Source organism: Mauremys reevesii, linkage group 2 (genome assembly GCF_016161935.1).
Source record: "Mauremys reevesii isolate NIE-2019 linkage group 2, ASM1616193v1, whole genome shotgun sequence".
Lineage (NCBI taxonomy): Eukaryota > Metazoa > Chordata > Testudines > Geoemydidae > Mauremys > Mauremys reevesii.
Window position 1 is genome coordinate 274,372,338 of NC_052624.1, and position 13,532 is coordinate 274,385,869.

The following is a 13,532-nucleotide window of genomic DNA, read 5'->3' on the forward strand; positions in this document are numbered from 1 at the left end:
TGTGGAAATACTGAAGAGAATTCAAAGAAAGGCCACAAAAATGACTTAAGGTTGGAAAACAAGCCTTACAATGTGAGGCTTAAGGAGCAAAAAGAAGGTTGAGCTGACTTAGTTATTGTGAAATAAGATGCAGTTTCCTAGCAGTGAGGATAATGAATCACTGAAACAGCTTAGCAGCAGGGATAGTGGACTCTATCACATGGAATCTTTGAAACAAGATTAGGTATTTTTTTTTCTAAAAGACATGCTTTAATCCAGTCTCTGGGAGAAAATATCATGGTCCATGTATGTGAGGGATGAGCTGGATGGTCATGGTGGTCCCCTCTGGCATTGCAGTCTATTATTTCCCCCTATTTATTCCCTCCCGTCAGGCCATGGGGAGCTTAGCTGTGCAGTCCTCTCAACATGATAATAACATTTGTAGCTCTTCATGAAGGCAATGACTAAAATGAAATCTCATGTTTAAGGGCTTTAGCTGGTTGGCTGCAGTGAACAGGAAGAATTATTTTCAATTCATACACTAGATTTATTATGTGGCTTGCCATTAGGCAGAATGGCCTACCTCTGAGCCTGAGGGACCACTGCACTCCCTCTGGTGGGCAGAGCCAAATCAGCCCTGCCGCCCACACCAGAAGTGCAGGGGCAGGAGAGGAAGTATTTAGGGAGAGCCCGACAGCTCAGTTGGGGCCAAGCCAGGGAAGGAGGCAGACATCTCAAATCCCCTGCAGGTCTCCAGAACTGGCACCGAGCCATGCCACGTCCTGCCACCAGAGGAGACCAAGAGCGGAGAGGAGTTACTAGGACTGCTGTAAGCCCTCTACCCAGAAGTGACTGAGGACTCACTGACTGCAGAGCCATGCCAACAGAGGGTGGTAGGAAATAGCCTAAGGGAATCAGACTTTGGTTGGGTTGTGCTGCCAGGATGAGATGCATTGTGGAGGGACCTGGGCTGGAACCTGGTGGAGTAGAGAGGGCACGAGTCCCCCTACTCCAACTTGTTGCCAACCTCACAGCTGGTGATTGGCCACATGCTTCCCTTAGGTCCAAAAGCCTACATCCTTGCTTATTGCTCTGCCCTGCACTGAGGGCCAGAACCAGTGTAGACCAGGCCTGAGATGGCTAGCTGGTATGTATTGCTCACATGCTAAGGGTCCCGGTGACCACCAGGGTTTAGACACAGGAAGAATTTTTTCCACATAACAGACTGACTGGGACTTGCTTTGTTTTGCCTTCCTCTGCAGCATGTAGCGTTGGATCACCAGGTGAAATCATCTTGGTCATATTCACCTAACCAGTTTCCTGATATTGCAGAGGCACTGGTATCGGCAGCACTTGGTCTCTCCTGTTTTCTGCCTATGGCACACAAAAGGTTAGTCTCTTGAGGACTGAAATGCTTTAGACTAGCCAAAATTATTGGGTTCCACATGGGTAACTGAGTGAAATGTAATGGTGTGTGTGATACATGATGCCAGACTAGATAATCTAATGGTCCCTTATCGCCTTAAACTTCATGAAAAGCTATTATGTCCCTACTTCTACTTGGTACTCTTCTTCTTATATATCCAAGGATTGCATTAGCCTTTTTTTGGCACAGCATTGCACTGAGAGCTCATTTTGATGTGGTTATCCACAATAACCCCAAGTCCTTTTCTGAGTCACTGCTTCCCAAGACAATCTCCCATCCTACAGGTACAACCTGCATTCTCTGTTTCCAGATGGATGACTTGCATTTGGCTGTATTACAATGCATTTTTGTTGGACTGTGACCATCTTCAGGTTACTCAGGTAATAATAGTAGTCTATCCTCAGTATTTGCTACCCCACTAAACTCTGCGCCATCTGAAAACTTTGCCCGCAAATATTTTATGTTATCATCTAGATAGTTGATAAAAATGTTAGAGTTGGAACAAGAACCAATCTCCTGGGACACTGCTAGTTGCAGCCCTACTGTAGTGAGGGAGACTGGCCTCCTGTCATAAATATAAAGGGAAGGGTAACCACCTTTCTGAATACAGTACTATAAAATCCCTCCTGGCCAGAGGCACAAAATCCTCTTACCTGTAAAGGGTTAAGAAGCTCAGGTAACCTGGCTGGCACCTGACCAAAAGGACCAATAAGGGGACAAGATACTTTTAAATCGGGGGGCGAGTGGTGGGGGAGGCTTTGTTCTGTCTGTTCCCTGTGGCTTTTGCCGGAGACAGATCAAGGAAGCAAGCAATCTAACTCCTGTAGACACCTCCCATGGGCCTGGAGGGGGACGAACCCCACAGTGAGCCCTGGTGCGGGGAGCCAGGATGTGTTCACCGCTCCCGCCAGAAGTCAGTGCACAGGACAGGAAGTAGAAAATGTGGGTCTGGGAGCTCAGTTGGGCTGCAGCTGCCGGAGGATCTAGACGCCTCCTGCCTGCTCCTAAGCTGGGAGACTGCTGCCAGCCCCTGGGGAGCTGAGGGCTGCCAGAGCCGTATGCTGACCAGCCCATGGAAGCATTGCCAGGACGGCCACAGGCCTTCTACCCTGACGATCAGGAGAGCCCTCTACAGACACAGGTATAACCGAGGAGGAGTTAGGAAGTGGCCCCGGGGCAGCAGATCCTAGTCTGGCTGCAGCACCACCTGAGCTTAGGTCAGCGTGTTGCAGTCAGGATCCCCGCTGACCCCACGGCAGACCCTCTGCCACTGTTAGAGCCCTGGGCCGGGACGCAGTGGAGTGGGTGGGCCTGTGTCCCCCATGCCACCCCAATCCCCTCTCCCTCCACTCTAGGCCAAGAAGCCAGTGCTTGTCGGCCATCTGCCGGAGCCAGGATGCCCGAACACCTTGCTGCTTAACCCTGACCACAGGCCCAGGCTATAGGCCCTCATTGCCCTGCCCTGACTTAGGGTCTGGGCGAACTGCCTGTGTCTGGTGCTCGGCTCTGAACACAGACCTGAGTTATAGACTCTTGTTGTGCACTAATTCCCAATGACAGGCGAGACGTAGTGAGGCGGAGTGGCCTCCCACAGACCCGGAGGGGGAGGAACGCTGCCGCTAAACCATTACATCCACTCATTGGTGTCTACCCATTCACAGCTACATTTTGATATCTGTCAGTTTTTAAATTAAAGCGCCATGTGGTACTAAAACAAATCCAAGTATACTAAACCCAAACCAGTTACCTTTATCAGCCAGACCCATAATCCTGTCAAAAAAAGGCAACTGGGTTGTTTGACAAGACCTACCTTCCTGAAGCTATATTGCCTGGCATTAATTTTTAGCCTCAAATTCTTTGTTGATAGAGCCCAAATTAACCATTAATTTGCCTGAGATTGACATCAGGCTAATGGTCTATATTTCCCTGAGTCATCCCTTTTTAAATATTGGAACTATGTTGGCACTCCTCCAATCCCTTGGAATTCTTCAGTTTTTCAAGATTTGTTAAAAATTAACATTTCTAGTTCAGAGAGCTCCTCAGCTAGTTCCTTTATGACTCTTGTGTACTGATTTGAAAATGTTTAATTTTAGAAGACATTGTCTCACATCTTTCCTTTGTTACAGATGGTAAACTTTCTATTCCAGCCACATCATCATATGGGATAGCTACTTCCTCCTGTTTCATTCCAAATTCAGAGCAGAAATATTTCTGCTTGCATCTCTATATACAGTTTTCCATCTGCAACTAGCAATGGACCTATGCCTAATCTAGGGTATTTTGTTGTTGTTCCTAATGTGTTTTTAAAAGGCTTTATTTGTCTTTAACCCATTGATATTTCATTGTTTTCTTCAACTACCCTTATAAGTCACTTACATTTTCAACTTGCATTTATTTCTAAGTTCTTCATTTTTCCATGTTTATATATTTACTTTTTATGATTTAGTGCTGCCCTCACATATCCTATTAACTAAGACCTTTTTTGACCAGTAACTTTTGTGCGTGCATGTGGAATCATGGCTTTTAGGGGCATTCAGTAGGACATCCTTAGCAATTCCCAGTTTCTGTTAATACTTCCAATTTTAAATTTATCACTTAATATAAAACATAATTAAGTGCTGGGATGTTAATATGAATATAGTCCCTTGAATTCAGAAAAGGACCTTTTGTTGCCTGTTTTAAGTTATTATAATTGATGGGCCAACATCAAGAGCTTCACAAGTTGAGTAACATCCAATAGGGCAGATGATTTTCTGCATATGCGAATGCCCTTCCTAACCTCCCCAACACAGCTTTAACTGACTCACTCAATGACTCATTCTGTTCACCCGTGGCAAATTAATCTTGCCAGGTCAGCCACCTACTTCCATAATCAGGTCCCTGACCTATTAGTCCCAATAGCTAGCTCCACTTTCAAATGTGGCCCAGTGGCTTCAATGAGCCGGGCAGTTACCCTCTTTTAAACCTGGCACTTTTCTGAGCTTTCCACCGCTGCATCACAGTGTCCTTTTGAGCAAGCTACTCCCTTCTCCACAGTATCAGCAGGTGATCCCATTCACTGCAGAGTGCATGCCTGAGTAGCTTTCTGAATTGAATCTGAAAGAAATTCAATTTGAATAAATAGGGATGGGTGAAAGTCCAGACCAGTTTTGATACTATGAGGCAGAGGATGCATCAAGAACACTGCTAACCTACCAGGAGCCAGAGAGCCATACTTTGTCTTCATATACATCAAAATAAATTTTTAAAGTACAAAATAAATGCTTAATACATATAGTACAAAAATGAGCATAATGTTTTTTTGTAATTAAATCTCCCCTGATGGACACTGCTTGTTGTCTGAACTCATTGGCTGTGGAATGCTTTTGTCTTTGCCATTCATTTGCCTTCCACTGCCAACTGATAGCAGGAATGATCATCACCATTTCAATAGGCGGAGAAGTTTTGTGTTTCAATGTTCTCCATCAAGGAAGACCATTAGCTCTCCAAAGCAGTCAGCTGGACAAAGTGGGGATAACTTGAAGGAATGTCATCATAATTCCTTCTCCCAAGGAGTGCTTGTTCATTTACCTGCCAGTAGGGAACAGGGTGATTAAATATGGCTAAACACTCAAGCTTGTTGTGATTTTTAATTAAAAGAAAAGCAACATTGTTTGTCATTGGGGAAAGGAAAGGATGTATTGTCAACCTCTGTGCACAGCCACTATTCAATTTCAGTTCTGGCTAAGCCTCTTAAAGAAAGCACAGCATGGCCTTGTTTGGGTTTTTCTAGAGGAATACATAAACACCTATGATAGACTCCATCCACTAATGGATGTCATTATGGCTACATACAAAGAAGATTTTTTCTTTAATAATAGACTGTCATTATCGGAAGCTCAGGCATGTTTTCTTGTGTTTCCTGAAAGGACCAGTTCATTATCATCTTGGAAAAACCCCACAGGGGTTGTCTTAGGGTATGTCTTCACTACTGGCCAGATCGGCGGGCAGCGATTGATCCAGCAGGGATCAATTTATTGTATCTAGTCTAGATGCGATAAATCGATCCCCGAGCGCTCTCCCGTCGACTCCTGTACGCCAGCACTGTGAGAGGCGCAGGCAGAGTCGACAGGGGAGCAGCAGCAGTCAACTCACTGCGGTGAAGACACCACAGTAATTCGATCTAAGTACGTCGACTTAAGCTACGTTATTCATGTAGTTGAAGTTGCGTAACTTAGATAGATTCCCCCCTGCCCGTGTAGACAAGGCATCAGAAACTGCAGCTGTTATACAGTATGGGCCAGGCTGAGTCAGACCTTTCCGAGGTGTACAAGGGGGTCAGGGGGATGGTCAAAGTGCCAAGGAGCCTTCATCCACCTTGCATCTCTGCACAAATTCTCTCTGAGTTCAAGGACTGCTTGAGGCTAGTGCTGACAGTGGGGGCTACCCTCCCTAAAAAGGATGGGGAAGAGCACGACCATGGACTTAAACTCATCACAGTGAGTTGTATCAGCACAGCAGAGATTTATGATGCCCCCATGGAAAAGGTGTAGTAAGTGTTTTCTGGTCTACATTCTCCTACAGCCACCTGATGCATTGTAAGTGCTTCACGACAAGGTTGTGTTTCTCCACAAAGGGCCATGCCTTAAATGCAGCGTAGCCCTAGATGACTTTCCTGACCTCATTAAAATATTCTTCATGATGTCAAAACAATCAGCTGAAATGTCAGAGCATCAGCAGTCAAAATTTTAGAAAATCTCACTTTAAAAAATAGGCGCAGTATTTAATAACTACGCGAGAGCCTCGTGGCTGAGAAAAATCTTGTACACGTGGCCTCGTCCAAAGACCACTGAAATTAACTAAAAGACTCCCTTGAGTTTGAATCAGAATCATAGTTCAAGGGGGAAAAATTCTTCTGATATCATGATACCTGATATACTTGTCTAAGCAGAGCTTTAACACTCTTTGCGATTTCAGTGCATGACGGCAGTGCAATCAGTTAAGGCCAGTAAAAATGTGTGCAGTCATTGCTATCAAGGGCATAGAGAATGAAGCCAATGGAATGCTTCTGAGCAAAAACAATCACTGAATGGCACAGATGACGGGTATTCCACACTACTCATTTTTGTTAATACCCCAGCTGCTAGTTTAAATCTTCTCCAGCTGAGTAGTGATCAAAAGTTCTTTCCATTCTATGGCCATCAGGTGGTCTGAGTGAAATGAGTTAGTGGATTGAGACTCTACTTCCTCCTGCCACAGATAGTTCTCATATGTGGACAATCCCAGCATCAAGGCCACGCATAGTATGACTAGGTAGACTGGACTATCCATTCACCTCTAGAGAGAGTCCCCTTCCCACTATGATTTAGGCACAGTGACAGACAATATGGTGGCTGTGCGGATAGCTAGAAACACTTTTTAGGAGAATTATATGACTTCATTAAATAGAAAAAAATGTGCATTTTAAATAGAAAAGTTGTTCACCCTAAAATCTGTCCAGTCTCCATGTAGCTGAACTCCTCGATGTTTTGCACATTGGTCACAGTACCCAGTTTAGCCCATTAACTGTAACTAATGAGTGAGGTTGACAACTTAGCCCTTGTTTATGGTCTGTGTTTTCTTTATGTTCAAAGTTTAAATAAATTTAATTTGATGGGGATGGAGGAAACCCTTGAGGCTCTTAGCTGGAACAGCTCAGGAAGAAACTATTTTAAATGGAAATGAAAGAATGCAAGACAAGCATTACCTAGGAGCAAAATATAGAATAACTTAAGAGTCCCAAGTACTGTACTTACCAAATATGGAGAGACAGTTTAAAGGAATCTAAATAATTAACAGTTGTTTAATCAGTAGAATTTTATGATTACCACAGACTGCACTGGAGGACACCATTCATGTTCTTGTAATGAGTGTGTTATGTTCAAAACAGGAGATGAACCAAGAATGAACCGGGCTTACCAGACAGGCTACAAATGCTGTACCAACAAAATTATCTTCTTCTTCCGGATCACCTGTGAAGAAAAAAAAGTTAATCATATGAAAATCACCAGCTTGGCAGCTTATTGCCCACATGCATTTAAAGCTTCGAGGAAGATTTGCTTTTTTAACAGAGTTGAATATAAAGGCAAATAGGAAGAGCACAAAGAAAGGAAACTTTTGGATGAAAAAATTAAGCCACTGTCATGGGAATGTAATTTAAGATTTGGTACCATGATTGTGATAGAGGGTTTTTTCTCTTCTGAGGAAGATAGATTAGAAAAAGGAGATGGGATGGGAAGGGAAGATAAGAGAAAAAACAAGTGATGGCTGGCATAGCATGGCATATCAGATTTCTGGTCCATCTAGTTTGCTCATCTGCATCCAAGTGATGGCCAATACCCGATTCTTCAGAGGAAGGTGATGACCTCTTATAATGCCTTTAGGGCCTCATCCACAGCCCACTGAAGTCAACTGGTGTCTTTCAATTCACTTAAATGGATTTTGGATCAGGTCCCTAGCAGTTTTACAATGCTCTGCATGGGGAAGGGAAATTCTTGACCATCACAGTAGTTCATGGTCGTACACCCTACAGCATGACAACCGACTACATTTTTATCAGTATCAAATTGATTTCCCTTGTCACAACCCCCTACATCCTGTACAGTGCATATTGTGTGGTGAACAATAAAATGAAGAGTAATATTTTGAACTCAGATGTTTCACTAACTCCTTAAAAAAAACTGTTACCAAAGTTCTCTTTTAGCAACATGAATTTGCCTGTTTCTTTGAATAATCAGTCAAGACAGGATATAGAGACATGCAGAGTTGGAATAACCATGAGGTATCGGGCATTAAACAAAACAAACACACATACTCTTCCCTTGGTCCAATGGAGTCTTCCCTGAGATTTATAAAAGTTCTCATGCCATTGGCCATAATAATAAAAGCAGAATCCTAAGCATTTAAATCAAGAGTCCTCCTGTTGCACATAAGATGTACAGTATTTCTGTAAGTGAAATATTCATTGCTTCCTGTTTCTGTTAGTTGTGATGTCTCTGACAGAAGTAGATAGAATAGCAATTCAGGGAGTCTCTAGAAAAAGTATTTATTATTAATAGGATATATTTGTATTAAGGTAGTGCCTAGAAGCCTCAGTCAAGGACCAGGATCCCATTGTGTTAGGTACTATACAACACAGAACAAAAAGATGGTCCCTGCCCCCAGGAGCTTACAATCTAATTATGATACAAGAGACAACAGATGGATACAGATGATGAAGGAATACCAGGAGACAACACTGGTCAGCATGATAGGCAAGGGTTCTCAGCACTTCAGCTATCTGCCAAAGGGGAGTATTGACAGGAGTTTTGAAGGAGGAAAATGGAGCTTTGTGGAGCGCCTCCCAAGAGTGAGGGAAGGATTGGAGAAAACACAAATGTGCTTATTTGAAAATTTAGCACCTGGGGGATGCGGATTGCCATTATTGGCCAATGTGAAAGTAGAATAAATTATATTGTAAAAATAAGAATGGATTAAAGAAATGTTGTATGTACCTTTAAGCAGAAATAAGAAATGTTGAAATACAGGTGCCAGGAAAAGAAACATTAGGCATAAACAATGGTGCTAATGGCAAAACATTAACAGAAGATGGGTAGTAGTTAGTAGTTATCTTGTTAAGTTCTCATCCTTTTATCTGTATAAATAAGATAGTTCTAATAAAACAGAGTGGTCTGACAAACTGTGAGTCCTGAGTCTAACTTTGACACCAACTAGAGACAGGAGTTGGTATCTTGATAGTAAAAAAAGAGATAAGTGCAGGGTTTCTCAAACAGGGGCCGCCACTTGTGTAGGGAAAGCCCCTGGCAAGCCGGGCTGGTGTGTTTACCTGCTGCATCCGCAGGTCCGGCCGATTGTGGCTCCCACTGGCTGCGAATCGCTGCTCCGAGCCAATGGGAGCTGCTGGAAGCGGTGGCCAGTAAGTCCCTCAGCCCGCCATGAAGAGCTTTGATAATGAAGACAAGTCTCTTATGTTTGATGGGAAGCCAGTGGAAGGTTACACTCCTACTAACCCTAGAAAGCTACCTACTTGCCAGATGTTTAATATCTGGGACCTGGTTCCAAGGCTGAAGCTGGCTGCATAAGGACATCAGTTTAGATCAGGGAGAGTTTCTGGCAGCAAGGAAAAGGCCAAGGCTCTTACTAAGTGCTAAATTAATTTTTCCCTACTTATTGCATTCCAAGGCGGAGGGAATCAGACACCTAGGGGTGTGTGGAAGGGGCTCACTCTGTTGAGGGGAGGAGCGATCAGATGTCACTGAAGAGGAACACTGTAGGGGCCAAATCAACAGTCTTTCCATTCACTTCAGTTGTACTTTACATCAGATCCTAAGTGAGGAATGAGAGGCCTAAGGAACTTAAAACAGATCCTCAGCAGAGCTGGGCAAATCTTTTAGCTGAAACTTCTTCCAGCCAAAAAGAAAAAGAACAAAAATGGCCATTCAATGACACCAAAACATTAAATAAATTCTTGTCAGTTTTGACAAATTGTTCATATTAAAACTTTTTGTTTAGGAATGTCCTTTAATTTAAAAGCTTTAAAAAAGTATTAAAAACAACAAATATTTCCCCCTGACTTCTTGATTTTATGATAATTAAAAAAAAACAGTTTTGGGTCAACCTGAGATATTATATATATAAGGTATTGCCTGTGAACTGAAAAACCAGTGTTTAGCATAGCTTTGTTCTTCAGTGCAGTTTAGGGTTACCTGTAAGAAGCAGGGGACATTAGAAGGAGAGGAAATAAGGAAGAAGGAAGGAAACACTAAAGTTTCACAGAATCACTATCCAGATGTTACCAAGGCCTGGTCTACACTAAGGGGGGGGGGCGTCGAACTAAGGTACGCAACTTCAGCGAAGTCGAAGTACCTTAGTTCGAGCTACTTACCCGTCCAGACGCCATGGGAACGAAGTCCGCGACTCCCCCGTCGACTCCGCCACCGCCGTTTGCGGTGGTGGAGTTCCGGAGTCGACGGGAGCGCGTCCGGAGTTCGAACTATCGCGTCTAGATTAGACGTGATAGTTCGAACTCCGAGAAGTCGAACGCTGCCCGTCGACCCGGCAGGTAAGTGTAGACCTACCCCAAGTTAAAACAATTCGTAAAGGGCTCACCATAATCAGAAAACCTCTGACTGAAGTACAGACACCTAGTTAAATAAGCACTAGTGTCTATCTCTGAACAAATGGTCTATGGGTTTAGTCCTGTTAAAACACAGTTCAAATTAGTTAAAAATACAAAAATGTGATAACTAACAGGCATGGAAGATTCAATATACAACAGTGATTAAAAAAAGCTTAGACCACAGAAGAACAAGCAAAAGAATTATAAGAAAATCCAACTCTATTGCTGCACTTTTCAGATCCTCAGTTTCATTGGATAAGCCTGGGTGATCTTACTATTACCCATGAGTCCTTTCCAATGATGGCTCACACTCTCTGGAAATCTAATTCACTGTGCCATATGGATGGATGGGTTAATAGACCAGTCACATTTAGTAGTGATGCTAGAAAGGTCACATCTACCCACACTGGGATGAAGTAAGTTGTTCTCTTTTTATCTTGAGGGAAATTGACATGCACAGCACCTATCCATGTATTTTTATAACTCCCTTCACAATAAAAAGAATGGCCATATTGGGTCAGACCAAAGGTCCATGTCTTCCAGTATCCTGTTTTTCCACAGTGGCCAATGCCAGGTGCCCCAGAGGGGATGAACAGAACAAGTAATCATCAAGTGATCCATCCTCTGTCGCCCATTCCCAGCTTCTGGCAAACAGAAGCTAGGGACACCATCCCTGCCTGTCCTGGCTAATGGCCATTGAATGTACCTAATTCTGCAATTTCACATTTGAGTTCCTTCAGAACTCTTGGGTGAATACCATCTGGTCCTGACTTATTATTGTTTAGTTTATCAATTTGTTCCCAAACCTCCTCTAATGATACATCAATCTGGGACAGTTCTTCAGATTTGTCACCTAAAAAGAATGGCTCAGGGTTGAGAATCTCCCTCACATCCTCAGCTGTGAAGACCGAAGCAAAGAATTCATTTAGTTTCTCTGCAATGGCCTTAACATCCTTGAGTGCTCGATCGTCCAGTAGCCCCACTGGTTGTTTAGCAGACATCCTGCTTCTGATGTACTTAAATAAATTTTGCTATTCCTTTTTGAGTCTTTTGCTAGCTGTTCTTTAAATTCTTGTTTGGCCTTCCTAAATACATTTTTACACTTAATTTGCCAGAGTTTATGCTCCTTTCTATTTTCCTCACTAGGATTTAACTTCCACTTTTTAAAGGATGCCTTTTTGTCTCTCTCTGCTTCTATTACTTTGTTGTTTATCCCTGGTGGCACTTTTTTGGTTTTCTTACTTTTTTTTTTTTATATTTGGGGTATACATTTAAATTGAGCCTCTATTATGGTGCCCTTAAAAAGTTTCCATGCATCTTGCAGGGATTTCACTTTTGGTACTGTACCTTTTCATTTCTGTTTAATTAATTTCCTCACTTTTGTGTAGTCCCTCTTTCTGAAATGAAATGCTACCGTGCTGGGCTGCTGTGTCAGGGCCCATTAGAATTGCCAGACTGGATAAGACCTTAAGTCCATCAATAACCAGCACCAGTTGCTTCAGGGGAAGGTGTAAGAATCTTACACTACACTGTTGTGGGTTAATGTGCTTCCCACATTAGGACTCATCTGGGTCTCTAATAGTTAGAGATTATTAAACATTATGCCTCAGGGTTTAAACCAATCTTACCTTAATTAAGGACAATAAATATTTTGTAACTTTAGACATTTTAAATATCTACATACAAATCCAATCCTTTTTCGAATCTTTTAAAATTCTTGGCCTCAATCACTTCCTGTGGCAATGAGTTCCACAGTTTAACTGCATATTGTGGAGAAAGCATGTCCTTTATCAGTTTTGAATTTCCCACAACATAATGTCATTGAATATCCCCTTGCTCTTAGAGTAGGAGACAGGGGGACAGCAGCTCCTGATTCTGCTTTCTCTAGACCATTCATTTTATCATAGCCCCTTGTATTTGTCTCTGCATAGCTCTTTTTCTGACCCTTGATCATTAGTATTCTTCTCTGAACCCCTCTAGTTCTGCAGTATGTCCTTGTTCCAGCAGGTTGCTATGGCCCAACCCGAATCCCAGCAGGCAGAGTCTTCGTACTCATCCCCGACAAGTGTACAATGTAACAAAGCAGGAGTGGCAATTTACAGCCAAATTAGGCACTGCAACTCCCTGCTAGTCAGAGAAGCCTCCAAGGAGACAGAACACAGTGCCCACTTGTTAAATATTTTTATTACAATAGCAGATATACCAGCACAGAATGAAATGATTCAGAGATTTTAAGGCCAGAGGGGAGCATTATGATCATCTAGCTTGACCTCCTACATACACAGGAAACAGAATTTCACCCACATCAGGTCCATGACTTCCATCTGGTCTAGAGTCGTTCTTTTAGATAGACATCCAGCTATATGAAAAAAGATCCCTGGAGCTTTGAATAGGGATAATTGGTGTCTATATAGGAACATGGAGGGTATGGAAAATTTTATGAAAATCCTATCCACATTTTTTCTTTGAGTTGTATAAATGGCTAGCCTTTCTGATAAGTTGTCCACTAAATTATCTAGCCAGTTTCAAAGCCCCTATACAGCTTTCAAAGATTTCTGCCTCCCAGTGACAACTTCCTTATGTATTTCTGTATCCAGCTCTCCTCTTTCAACTAGATTCTATCTGGGGGATGGGTTGAGACAGGCAATGCAAAAGCTGTCTGTTTGGGGGTGGGGGGGAGAGGAGAGTATGTCATTATTCCTACAAGACTAGGTTCTAGCTTTAAAACCCATAGAAGATTACAGACCATAAAAAAAATCCCTCAAGCTTGGAGAAAACCCTCCCACATCTCTAGCAAATGAATCTCTTTCCAGACAAAGTCCCTAGAAGGGAGAACCTATCTCACCCTGCAGAATTCTCGCAAGAAAGAATATTTTTTTAGACTCCAATCCCCACAAGGCAGAGTGCTTCTAGGGAACACACCTAACTAAAAGCAATTGAAATTAGGGGCCTAAGTACCTTTGAGGAGCTGAGACGTCCAGACTAAACCTC

General features: G+C 42.8%; 1 long non-coding RNA gene across 3 annotated transcripts; it reads right to left on the reverse strand.

The window, feature by feature from the left end:
* Positions 1-3,431: 3,431 nt before the first annotated feature.
* On the reverse strand, positions 3,432-13,529 carry LOC120398852. 3 transcript variants are annotated; one of them, XR_005594748.1, is made up of 3 exons: positions 13,464-13,529; positions 7,343-7,395; positions 3,432-4,975 (listed from the first exon to the last, which is right to left on the reverse strand). It is a non-coding gene; the product is annotated as an uncharacterized LOC120398852 (long non-coding RNA). The 3 variants fall into 3 exon arrangements; XR_005594746.1 differs by lacking the exon at positions 13,464-13,529 and adding an exon at positions 12,846-13,093; XR_005594747.1 differs by lacking the exon at positions 13,464-13,529 and adding an exon at positions 9,249-9,308.
* Between the last annotated feature and the right edge of the window lie 3 nt (positions 13,530-13,532).